The sequence below is a fragment of the Schistocerca americana genome, chromosome 3 (assembly GCF_021461395.2).
Source record: "Schistocerca americana isolate TAMUIC-IGC-003095 chromosome 3, iqSchAmer2.1, whole genome shotgun sequence".
Taxonomy (NCBI): domain Eukaryota; kingdom Metazoa; phylum Arthropoda; class Insecta; order Orthoptera; family Acrididae; genus Schistocerca; species Schistocerca americana.
Genome location: NC_060121.1, coordinates 800,642,726 through 800,654,746, shown reverse-complemented (window position 1 = coordinate 800,654,746; position 12,021 = coordinate 800,642,726).

Genomic DNA, 12,021 nt, shown 5'->3' with positions numbered 1-12,021 from the left:
ATTGGCGTTCAGCAAGCTCTTGGAATCCATCCTTATCCGGCGCATCCACCACCACCTCCACCACCACCTCCACCACCACCACTCCTCCCCGACACCCAATGTGGCTTTCGACCTACTGTCTCTGCCGATTACAAACTCCTCCACCTCACTCATCTCCTCTCTGCCCAGCTTAACTGCCGTCACTCCACCAGTTTTATCTCCCTCGACATCGAAAAGGCCTATGACCATGTCTGGCATCCCAGTCTCCTGTTTAAACTCCAAACCCTTCCTGTCAACTACATCTGTCTGATGGCCTCCTTCCTTTCCCACCACCCCTCCTATGTTACCATCCATAATGTCAACTCCCACACCTTCTACCCATCTGCCGGTGTGCCCCAGGGCTCTGTCCGCTCCCCTCTCCTCTACCTCCTGTACATGATAGATATGCCCCAACCCCCCCCCCCCTCCAGTACACCTCTTGCAATATGCCAATAACACCCCATTCCTCGACCTTGATCCTACCCTCCAATGGTTCTAACACTTTCTCCAGAATCCCCTTGACATTTTGCTGCATGGTGTAACCATGGCTCCTGAAAATCAATCCATCCAAGACCCAGGCAATCATCGTAGGTTGTACCACTCGCTCCATCTGGCTCCTGGATTTCTGCCTTAATGTCTGCACCCGTTCTGTCTGCCTCACCCCCACCCTCAAGTACCTTGGCCTCACCATTGACCGTCACCTCAACTGGATCCCTCATCTCTGCTCCATCCAGTCCAGAGCCCACAACCATCTCCGACTCCTCAAACTCCTCTCTGGCCAGACATGAGGGTTGCACCCCTCTACCATCCTCCACACTTACAAATCCTTAATCCACCCCATCCTCTGTTATGCCGGTCCCACCTGGATATCTGCCCCCCCCCCCCAAATTCTATAAGTCCCTCCAGATCCTTGAGCATCATGCACTCTGCATCGCCTTCGATATATGCCTCCCGTCCCCCAGACGGATCCTCTATTACCTCATTCCTTTCCCCCATCTGCTCCTATTCCTCAAACATATCCACATACTGTACACCTCCCTCTGCCATGATCCCCCGCCCCCCCCACTAGTTGCTCCTCTCCGCCCCTGTCCCTACCCCCTTCCCCCCGTGCCACGCCTTCACTGTTGTGACCCCCCTACCCTCCATCTCTACACCTTTCACCTCCTTTCCCAAGGTTGCTTCCATCAACTCCCCCTACTGGATGATGCCCTCTCTCCCTCCATTTATCCCTCATACCAATTCTGATCCTCACCCCCCCTCCCCTCCTTTCCTCTGTCCTTCCCCTTGGTTCCCGCTTCCCCCCTTCCATCCTTTGTTTCTCTCCACCTAACCTCTCCCTACCTCCATTCTCCTCCCCCCCCCCCCCCGAGTCCTTTTGTCTTCCCGTCCTCTGCCTTCCCCACTCCCTTTCACATCTGCCCAGCACCCCCCACCCCTCTTATGGGTCCTCATCTTCCATTGGGTCCTTTCCCCCCTCCCCCCTACGCATTTCCTCACCTTCCCCTTTTTTATTTTCCCATCCTCTGACCAGTTTCCCCCCACCTGCTCTAGGCTGAGGTATGTCATATTTTAGTGCAGTGTTCCAGTGACTGTTCAGTGTTTCGTCTTTTCCCATGTTGTGAACAGAAACCATGCAGTCGCTGGGTGTGCATTTTATGTCTTTTGCAAACAGAAACCAGACTGTCGCCATGTTTTTCAACTGTCAATTATTTTACCTGTCTGCTTCATATGTATTTTATTAGCATCATCATCCCTTTGTTCTCTAAGTTCCACGATTTTATCGCCATGTAACCCCTCGTCTCCGTTTTCGTCCCCTGTTTTTTTATTATATATTATCTTCTCCTTTTCTAAAACAAGCTGCTGCCAGCCGGCCTCCTTCGGGGGGAATCGAAATTCAATAAAGGAAAAAAAAAAAGCTCAGTCAGCTAGTCAAATCTCTGTGGACACATCGCCTCGCGTTAGACAGTTTACTTACTTTCTTGTTCTGTGTACGAGTGGACGTGTTTGTTAGGTTTCCTTGTGACTCCGTTGTTCGATCTTGTTGTTCGTTCTGTCCTTCGTTGGTCGTGTCCGTCCTCTCCCGTAGTGTTGTTGTTCGCGGGCCTCTCCGCGGGTACCGCCCCGCTTTCCGCCATTTCAACCCCGCGACGTCCCGATCGCAGTTACAACACAGTACACATCGTAGAGGGTACGGACAGAAATCAAGCAACGCCATTGCCTCCCACGGTAAACAACAATCGGTCGAAATAAGCCCCCATCGGCTGACCGATTTGACAACAGGGGACACAGGTATACACACGTTACGTCTTAAACAATTATTTTTAAGATTTGATCAGGATGCTACCGTAGAAGAAGATCTATGTGAAGAAGATATGAAAGCACCGAACAAGGTAAGTGACCTCGTGCATGCTGTAATAATAGCAAAGATAGGGACTATAATTTACAAACTTAATTTTAGATACAGGCGAATCTACGAATATTATTTCCAACTGTTTATTTAAAAAAGTTTCGAATACATTTAAAGTACCAGTGTTTCCAACGGAAAATTGTAAAAACATGACAGTATTAAGTGACAGACGCAAATACTTGTTATCATTGTACGTTCTTAATCGTTGATAAGTCAATTGCATTTTAGGTATGGAAGTTTTCCGGCAATACAGTAAACATCGACATAGGCAGTGGACTTTACTATTTCCGAGTGGGCGTCGTAGTGCGAAGGTCAATCTTGTAAAATCAACTATAGAGCGTAATGGCCAATTACAGAAACAAGCTGAAGAAAAATTAATATACCTACAAGTGTTGTTGATAGATATTCCTTTCCCCGAACTATTAGACACAAAAATAATTAACGAACAGGCCGCAAACAAGAAGTCTTCCAGAAACTCAACAAAACAAAAGCACATCTTATTTATGAATACGAAGACATTTTTTGAAAACAGCCGACAGTAATAAAAAATTATTAATGCATAATGGAAGTCTAACCCCATAAATCATATGCGATTCCATGGGTAAAGAAGGAAGCGGTTCGCAAAGAAATAGATTTGAAGGGTTCTGTGGAAAGTGATAGAACTTTCGCATTCACCCTACTGCACTCCCATCCTAGCTGTCAGCAGACCTGACGGATCAGTCAGATTAGTACTTGATTAATTAGATCATCGTATCAATATGCAGTAGGCCAGAAAACTTAGATGAGCAATTGCTTAAATTCCATCGAGTGAAGTGTTTGACATTAATCGATCTGAAAGATTCGTATTGGCAGATAGCCCTGCATAGTGACAGTAGAATATATACCGTGTTCATTCATGCGGGCAGAAGCTATCAGTTCCAAGTACTGCCATTAGGGCTTAGTGTGTGTGCCGGTGTGTTTATAGAGGCGTTAGACAGAGTTTTGACTCCAGAACTGATCAGAAAAGTGATGTTATATGTAGATGATCTGTTGATAGCCACGGAGACCTGGAAAGAGCATGTAGAATGTTGCACAAAGTGCTCAATAAGTTCCGAAATCAGAAGAGACCGATTATAACTTTTAGGCCACATATTTCACCAGACGGAATTTTACCGGATCCACACAAGCTCGACGCCATAAAATATTTTCCCTCATCACAAACACGTTAATAATTTAAGGCTTTAATAGAGGTCACGTCATTTTTCGAAAATTCGTGCCCAAACAGTTACTGTATAGTGATTCCCTACTCATCCGTTTAAGGAAAAAAACACACATGGTTGTGGACAGAAAAATATAAGGAAGATTTCGTAAAAAAGAAACATGCAGACATAAACGCACCCATTTTGAAGCATCAGGACATGAACTACTTTTGTTTTGGGCTCATGTCAGGGATTAGGCTCTTGTCTGTTCCAATTAGTAAATGACAGTGGAGAACAGAAGATAAACATAATTAGCTTTGCCAGTAGAACTTTAACGGAATGCGAGAGGACCAATTCGGCAACTGCACTTGAAGCGTTAGCTGTAGTGTGGGCTTTCCGCAAGTTCCATTACTATCTCTGGGGAAGGCATACACGAGTGTTTTGTGACCATCAAGCATTATCGTTTATACTCACATGTAAATTGCTGCAGAAACGGATTGCCCGTTGGTGTTTATTCCTCCAGGAATTTGATTTAGAGATAGTTTACATCAAGGGTGAAGAGAATGTACTTGCCGATGCATTATCGCGCTTGCCACAAGGCTTGAGCGAGTTCAATGAATTCATCGAACAGACTTCCTCTTTTAGAGTTTTTCTGATGCATGATGGCACATTTCAACCATATTACAGAAATATGTGTAAAGAGATGAGCAAACTGCAAAAGGAGTACAATAGATGGAGACAAATTGTACAAAAACTGCAGCCAGATGACAACAGTACATTGAAATTATATTACACATTTTCAAAGGATATTTTTTTCTACAGGCGCAATCCACAATCCAACACCTGGTGTGTGTGCGTCCCGGAAGAATACATAGACAATTTGATAAGACACACGTAGAGTATGGGGCACTATGGGGTATCAAAATTTACAACGAAAATATCGACGTATTGCTACTTCCCGAATCTCAGACGCAGGATTGAACAAATATTTAAAAAAGTGTACAATATGTCTGAAGGTTAAACATCTTAATAGGTCTTGTTTGGACGCATTACACCTCATCATTCCAACTGGACCAAGAGAACTAGTTTCCGTGGACGCAACAGGGCCATATCCACGAGCCAGGGGAGGAGTTAGATACGTGATCGCGTTATATGATATCTTTACAAAACACTTAAAAATGTATGCTATAAAGACAGTCATGTCTGGACCAATAATCAGACGCAAGATGGAAGTTTACGTACCACGAGTAGGTAAACCGAAAATCATATTAACTGATGAAGAATCAAAATTCACTAGCAATAAATGTAAAAGATTTCTCGAATCTGAAAACATAAAACATATATTAGTGTCCAGATTTCACCCAGAATCGAGCCCAAGCGAAAGAAATTTTAAAGTATTTCATCGCTTTATAAGAACTTATATACCAAATAAACAGACAAAATGGGTAGAATACCTAGCTCCATTTCAGCATATTGTAAATAATTTAATTCATATTTCAACATTGTATACACCTAAAGAGTTAATGTTTCAAGGCACAGAACTTGACAAATGGGCTAAAGCTTCACCTAAATTAGGCACAAAAAATAACACTAGACGAAAAGTTACGCCAACCATTATTACAGATGGAAGAACAAGCAGAAATAAGGAGGAAACAGTTCAACAAAAAGATAAAAATGGTTACAGAATTTAACATTGGGCAGGAAGCACTTTTAGGTATCCACCTAAAATCCTCTGAAATTAAGGCATTAAACAAAAATTTGGTAATGGTTGTACGCCGGTCCTTTCATTAGAACAGACAAGCCTCACCCAGGATGTTATCTGTTAGGTACCACACGCACTGGCAAGGTAAAAGGGTTATACCCTCAGAAAGATATCAGGGAATTTTTCCATTAAATGTCATATGTTGTATTATTAAAACAGAAATTATATAACATTTTATCGCATAGTAAAAATATTGTCAAAACCATAAGAAAATTACGAACAAGGAAGAAATATTCTAAGTCTTGTGTTCCTAGTTTAAAAAGTACATTGAAAAAGACTGTCACTTAGTGAAAAACATGCGTTAAACCAGAAAACGTAATTGAAGTTTCAATTAAAAATCGAAACTACTAAACAACTGGGGCATATGCCAGTGTTAAAACGCATAGTTACCCACACCTAAGAAAACATGTGTTAGAGTAACACTATAAAATAAACCATATGGTACTTTTGTAGTCTAACTCAGTTATTCAAGAGAGAGGAACAATGATAAATTAGCGCGAGTGTTAGAGTTTGTTCGCTTGAGCCGAGCGACAAACCGTGCGTCAAAGTTGTGGGAGGAAATCTTACCCCCTCCCCTGTCCGGTCAGCTGAGAGCATGCAAAGCACGAAGGCGCATGCACGGTCGAGTCCAGAATACACGTGACCCATGTTGCGCGCTGACGGCCATCACGATTATAATGCGCCATTAATGAGGAATTTTCCCCGTGCCTGCAGCTTAGCCATGGGACACGAGGGCGCATGCGCAGAATATTTAAAAGTTTTGCCACTACACCTACTATGAGCCACAGTGACGGAACGTCATTCAAAAACAAGAAAATAAAACAGGACATAAGCATTGTAAATGATAGCTTAGAAAGTTTAGTTTATAAGCTTGTACTCTGTAGAATTAGGTGAACATGAAGGTACAGTCGTAGACAAAACGAGCGAAACCCCTCGCCTCTTCATTATGCTGATCCGCACAGCTTTAGAGTCTGCTACACAGCATAACAGGCAAGACGACGAAGTGCTACCAACATACTATGCACGGGCGTGAAATTGAAAAACTTTCCGAACTTCGTCAGACTGTTTTCAATCATGTGTAAGACTATATCAATGCCGATTAGTGTGTTAAACACAACACGTAAATATAAGACATAAATGAAAGAAGAAACGCTAATGAGCATGAACTGTATCAATAAAAATGAATTTCAGCTTATCGAGATAACATAAATGTTTTAGGAAGACAAAGTACCCCAGCTCGTTACGAATTAGGAAAATATTGTGTGCATTCGCGCGCGAAACGGTCTGCGTCAACGTTCAGACCAGTCATACTGGATGACCGTAGCCGACCTACCATGAAAGTGTGCAAATTTAGCAATGTGTGAAGATTCATAACAAAATTCAGTTAAAAATCATTCAGTGCCACACTTAAGTCAATTCAATTATTGACAGAAGCGAAAAAGTAGGCAGAACAAGTATAAAATTCTACAAGAGTTTCATATTGACATCCACAGGGCGCCGATACAGAATAAAGGTAGCAATAAAAAGTATTGGAACGCGAGAATTCTTAAAATTTCTTTACTGATAGCCTATGTGCCTCCAGCGAGATTAAAAGCGAAAACAAACCACACCTCCCTTGCAGTAGCTAACACCTTTCACTACGCTAGCAGACAACCCAGGCAAACAGCACTCTATTATTACCCGAGACAGGAATAATCCGGCAATTTCGCAATGAAAATGGCAAAATGATCTGTAGTTTATGTTACTTAGAGCTTTGTGGACTCGAAAACCTGAATTTTCTACCTTTATGTCACCGCTTATGTGACAATCATTCGGGATGTTTATCGAAATAACAAAATACTGTTATTAGCGAGTTAATTTAGTAGGACAATTCTGCACCTCCCCAGGAAATAAAGGGCTACATAGCTGCTACAATGTTTCGAATTCTCCATTAGACTCGCCACTGCCAGAAAACGTTCACTAGCCAAAATGTTTCGTAAGTTAGCTAGCACTGGGAACGCTCGCACTTATAAAACGCGGTGGCATTAGTACTGGGATCTGAATTACCACGTGTATAGGCAAATGGATTTTATTTGCATTCCTGTAAACGTGATTTGGATCGAAAGCTTAGCTACGATTAATATGCTGATGTATCGCCTGCAACTAGAGCATTTCGAATAAAGAGTAGGGGGAATCATTTATGTGGCCCTCATCTTCAGTAACGGTCGTAGCTATTTTTTTTTTTTTTTTGTTAGGATATCGTCACCTAAATCGGTAAAAATGGAACCCTACTAGTCTCACATTCTTGACCATCTATCTGTCTACCCAACCTTTAACACCTCTTTACCTCGAGTGCGGGTAGACATAATAAGCGGAAATGATTCGCACTTCCTGCGGTATACGGACCCTTGGTGATGTAAAAAAGTGAGCTTCTTTAATTTATATCTTACATTTACGTGTTGTGTTTAGCATACTAATCTGCATTAATATACTCTTGCACATAATTAAAAACAGTCTGACAAAGTTCGGAGAGTTTTTCAATTTCACGCCAGTGCATAGTGTGTTGGTAGCACTTCGTCCCCTTGCCTGTTATGCTGTGTAGCAGACTATAAAGCTGTGCGGATCAGCATAACTAAAAGGCAAGTGGTCTCGCTCGTTTTGTCCACGACTGTACAGTCATGCTCAAAAGTATCCGAAGGACCCGAATTGCATTTCGCCTGATTCGCATGCAACCGGCATAACGCGGCTGTCTAGCAGATCCTCTAATCGTGTCTTGGTACAGTCGTTTGACTATTGAAAATGGTTCCTACATGTCACCACTAGAAAACACTGCTCTGTCTCGCAATAACTCATGATGTAAACTAATACCACGATACTGCAAATATCAGTAAGTAGGCTGTTTATGTTTTCTTATTGGCAACGTTACGTAGCGCTCTGTATGAAAATCACTGGCTGTGCTGCGTGCAGTCTGTGGCTAGTTTGCATTGTTGTCTGTCGTTGTAGTGTTGGGCAGCGGCAGCTGGATGCGAACAGCGCGTAGCGTTGCGCAGTTGGAGGTGAGCCGCCAGCAGTGGTGGATGTGGGAAGGGAAATGGCGGAGTTTTGAAATTTGTCAGACTGGATGTCATGAAATGCTATGTATATTATGATTTTTCAACACTGCTAAGGTAAATACATTGTTTGTTCTCTATTAAAATCTTTCATTTGTTAACTATGCCTATCAGTAGTTAGTGCGTTCCGTAGTTTGAATCTTTTATTTAGCTGGCAGTAGTGGCGCAGCTGGCCGCGGTGGCCGTGCGATTCTAGGCGCTCCAGTCCGGAGCCGCGTTGCTGCTACGGTCGCAGGTTCGAATCTTGCTTCGGTCATAGATGTGGTTGATGTCCTTAGGTTAGTTAGGTTTAAGTAGTTCTAAGTTCTAGGGGACTTATGACCACAGCAGTTGAGTCCCATTGTACTCAGAGCCATTTGAACCATTTGAAGTAGTGGCGCTCGCTATATTCCAGTAGTTCGAGTAACGAAGATTTTTGGTGAGGTAAGTGACTTGTGGAAGGTATAAGTTAATGTTAGTCAGGGCCATTCTTTTGTAGGGATTTTTGAAAGTCAGATTGCGTTGCGCTAAAAAAATATTGTGTCAGTTTAAGCACAGTCATGTGCAATTTTCTAAGGGGACGTTTCATACGTCGACCCTTAGCAGAGGATACCTCACTGGAATCATCTCATTTTTTCTTGTGGTTTGTGTAATTAGTGTAGCTTTTGTTTATCGCTAGCGCGTAAGTAGTGCGATCGACGACCTGTAAGCAAAAGGAATCGCTTACAAAATAAACTATGAACAAAAATATCATACAGAATTCTGTCTGCGCTCAAGCTATGAAAGCAGGTTTTCAAGACAACCGATGCATTAAAATGTTTATATTTTTTCTCATAATAACTCAAGACGCCTTTAAGGGCACTTTAATTGAAGATGATACACGCATGCAAGGGCTTGCCGCTATTATGAAACACTGTACATAGCAATAGTACTTACACAGTGAACTTCAAGATTATATATTTATATGTCCATGTTAGCGTAGGAAGTTTCATTAGGGAGAATGATTTACAAGCATACCTGAACGTGCTCAAGCACGAAACACTGTACATAATATTTCATGTATTTTTCAGATTTTATACTTAATAACCGTAGAATACACGTAGTCGTTGCCATTACACTAAGTAGAAGGTAGAATAATCCCTTCCCATGTTTCAGTGAAGCGGCTACAAAAAAATGGCTCTGAGCACTATGTAGCTTAACATCTCAGGTCATCAGTCCCCTAGACCTAGAACTACTTAAACCTAACTAACCTAAGGACATCACACACATCCATGCCCGAGGCAGGATTCGAACCTGCGGCCGTAGCAACAGCGCGGTTCCGGACTGAAGCGTCTAGAACCGCTCGGCCACGACGGCCGGCAAGCGGCTACAGGTGTATTCTCTGCACGCTGATTCATGTCGTTGAAGAACACGTAACGTTCGATAAACCTTGAAATGACACGTTTAAGAATGAAAACACAGGACTTGTTCCTTCTAACCGGAAAATGAAAAAATTGTGTGTGTTAGGAAAATGCAAGACAAAGAAGCCACTATGAGTGGTAAAAAATTGCATTTAGCGTCGATAATTCTACTTGTAATGAACGTAAACAATGTATTGTATTTTATTCCATTGCAGGTATTGTATTTTATATTTTTACGCAAAGTCAAGTGACATACAAGTTTGTAAATATTTGTGTGCATTGACCAGACTATCGAGTGGAATGTCAAAGCGGTTAATGTGAAGAAAAAAGTGTAGTGCAAAAGAAAGTTTCGATAGCAATACTCGCGATTAAAGTGGTCTGTGTAGAAATCAAAACTGTGCAAAGTAGTGCTACGTTGCAAGTGTCAGCGAGCCTAAGCAAGTGCAAACGAAAACTGAAGCTTGTATCATCGAACAACCCCGGCGACACAATAAGAGAAGAGAATGCCAAGCAAGTTTGACATGGATGCTTCTTACCTGACACTGCATCGACGGGATCGTCCTCCACCTCGCACATAGTGTGGTGTGTTCCTGGGGGCACATATTCAAATATACCTCGCCGTATCCGGTCTAAGTACTGGAAGGAACTACAAAAAGCACACGCATACTGAAGTTCGGAAGCCTAGACGGTATCTGCACGCCCCCAGAATAAACACAGAAAGCAAGACAGGGAATTAATTTTCCCCTCTGATGAGGAAGGAAAAAATTTTAAATAACGTTGTATTCTTTGTATATTTTATTGTATAAACATTACTATATGATGTTTTCTCAGTATAAATCAAAAGTTTGTATATTAGGATTAAGGTTTGTAAATATTAGCATAAGGATGCCAAAAAACTGACACACACTCAGTGATACGAGAGAATTAACAGTGCCATGTAAATGAGACAGGAAAACTGAAGTTTTTAAATAAAAGACACCCAGACCTATCAATTTCAAAGTCGACTACTATATCCTGTAAACCAAATAAATTCTCTAGTGACAGTATACAGAAGGGGGGGGGGGGGCAGTTGCAATGACACATCACGACGAAGAGAGATACAATACTTTAAATTTCGCGCCAAAGATTAAAGTGAGAGGGAGGTAGAAAATAATCTCTGTAATGTCCATATTTGATTCACTTTTGTTTAGTACTTCAGGAAGGAGCGAAACAGTCTCACTTGTTACCTTGAATATGACGGACGCGTTTTTTTGATGTGTGCTGCAGGGCACCCATATTGTCAGCATTAATGATTCGTGCGAAGAGCGCAAGAAAAGTCATATTGTCTCGTGAATAAAATAGTGAGTGAAAAATATTCCAGTCTTACGAGAGTTATTTTAATCGATGTAGCTTTCTAGTACCTTGTTCCACCGTCTTCGCTAAAGAAGCCGACGCCGCCTTAGGAAGATACGCACGGTTAACAAAGGGAAGAACATTTATGGAGACCAATGAATTAATATTGTGGCAGAAAAACTAATTCCACGTTCGAGTTGAGAACTCTGAATAAATCTACGACAACGTAATACTCCAAAATATTGTTAATTGGAAATGTACATTATATTTCAAGCGAAATTCAATGAGCACTGAATTTGTCCGCATTCAAAGCCAATCATTACAGCCCTTAAACGCCTATCAAAAATTCTAAAGTTAAACTTCCATATCCATATTTTTTTCCTTTCTAAAACTCAGTAAATTTAATTTTTTATGTATTTCGCCACAAGTGGCATCAATGCAAGTCTCGCCTCTCAAATCCGTGGCACACAATTGGCAAGAGATGTATCGGGCGTGGGTTTTGTAGAGTTTTATCAAGTTTACGCTCGATTGCAAAATGGATTGTATTCAATCTTTAATCATCAATCTATATATGTAAAATTTCGAGTGGTTCACCACTGTTTTATTGGGAAAATTACTGCGCCTTCTACTACACATAATCTTGCTCCCAGATTCGTACAACTACTCACTGAATAAGCAAGTAATTGTAGATCCTACATCTGTCTTTCAAATTCCGTATGGCATTATGTATTTGGTCCTCTATTATCAGAATTTACTATCATTATTCTGTATCAACGATATATCTAATACAATGTTATTACTAATCGTATTTCGTGATATAAAATTATCGCATTTAGTTGACCTTACGTGAATGCAT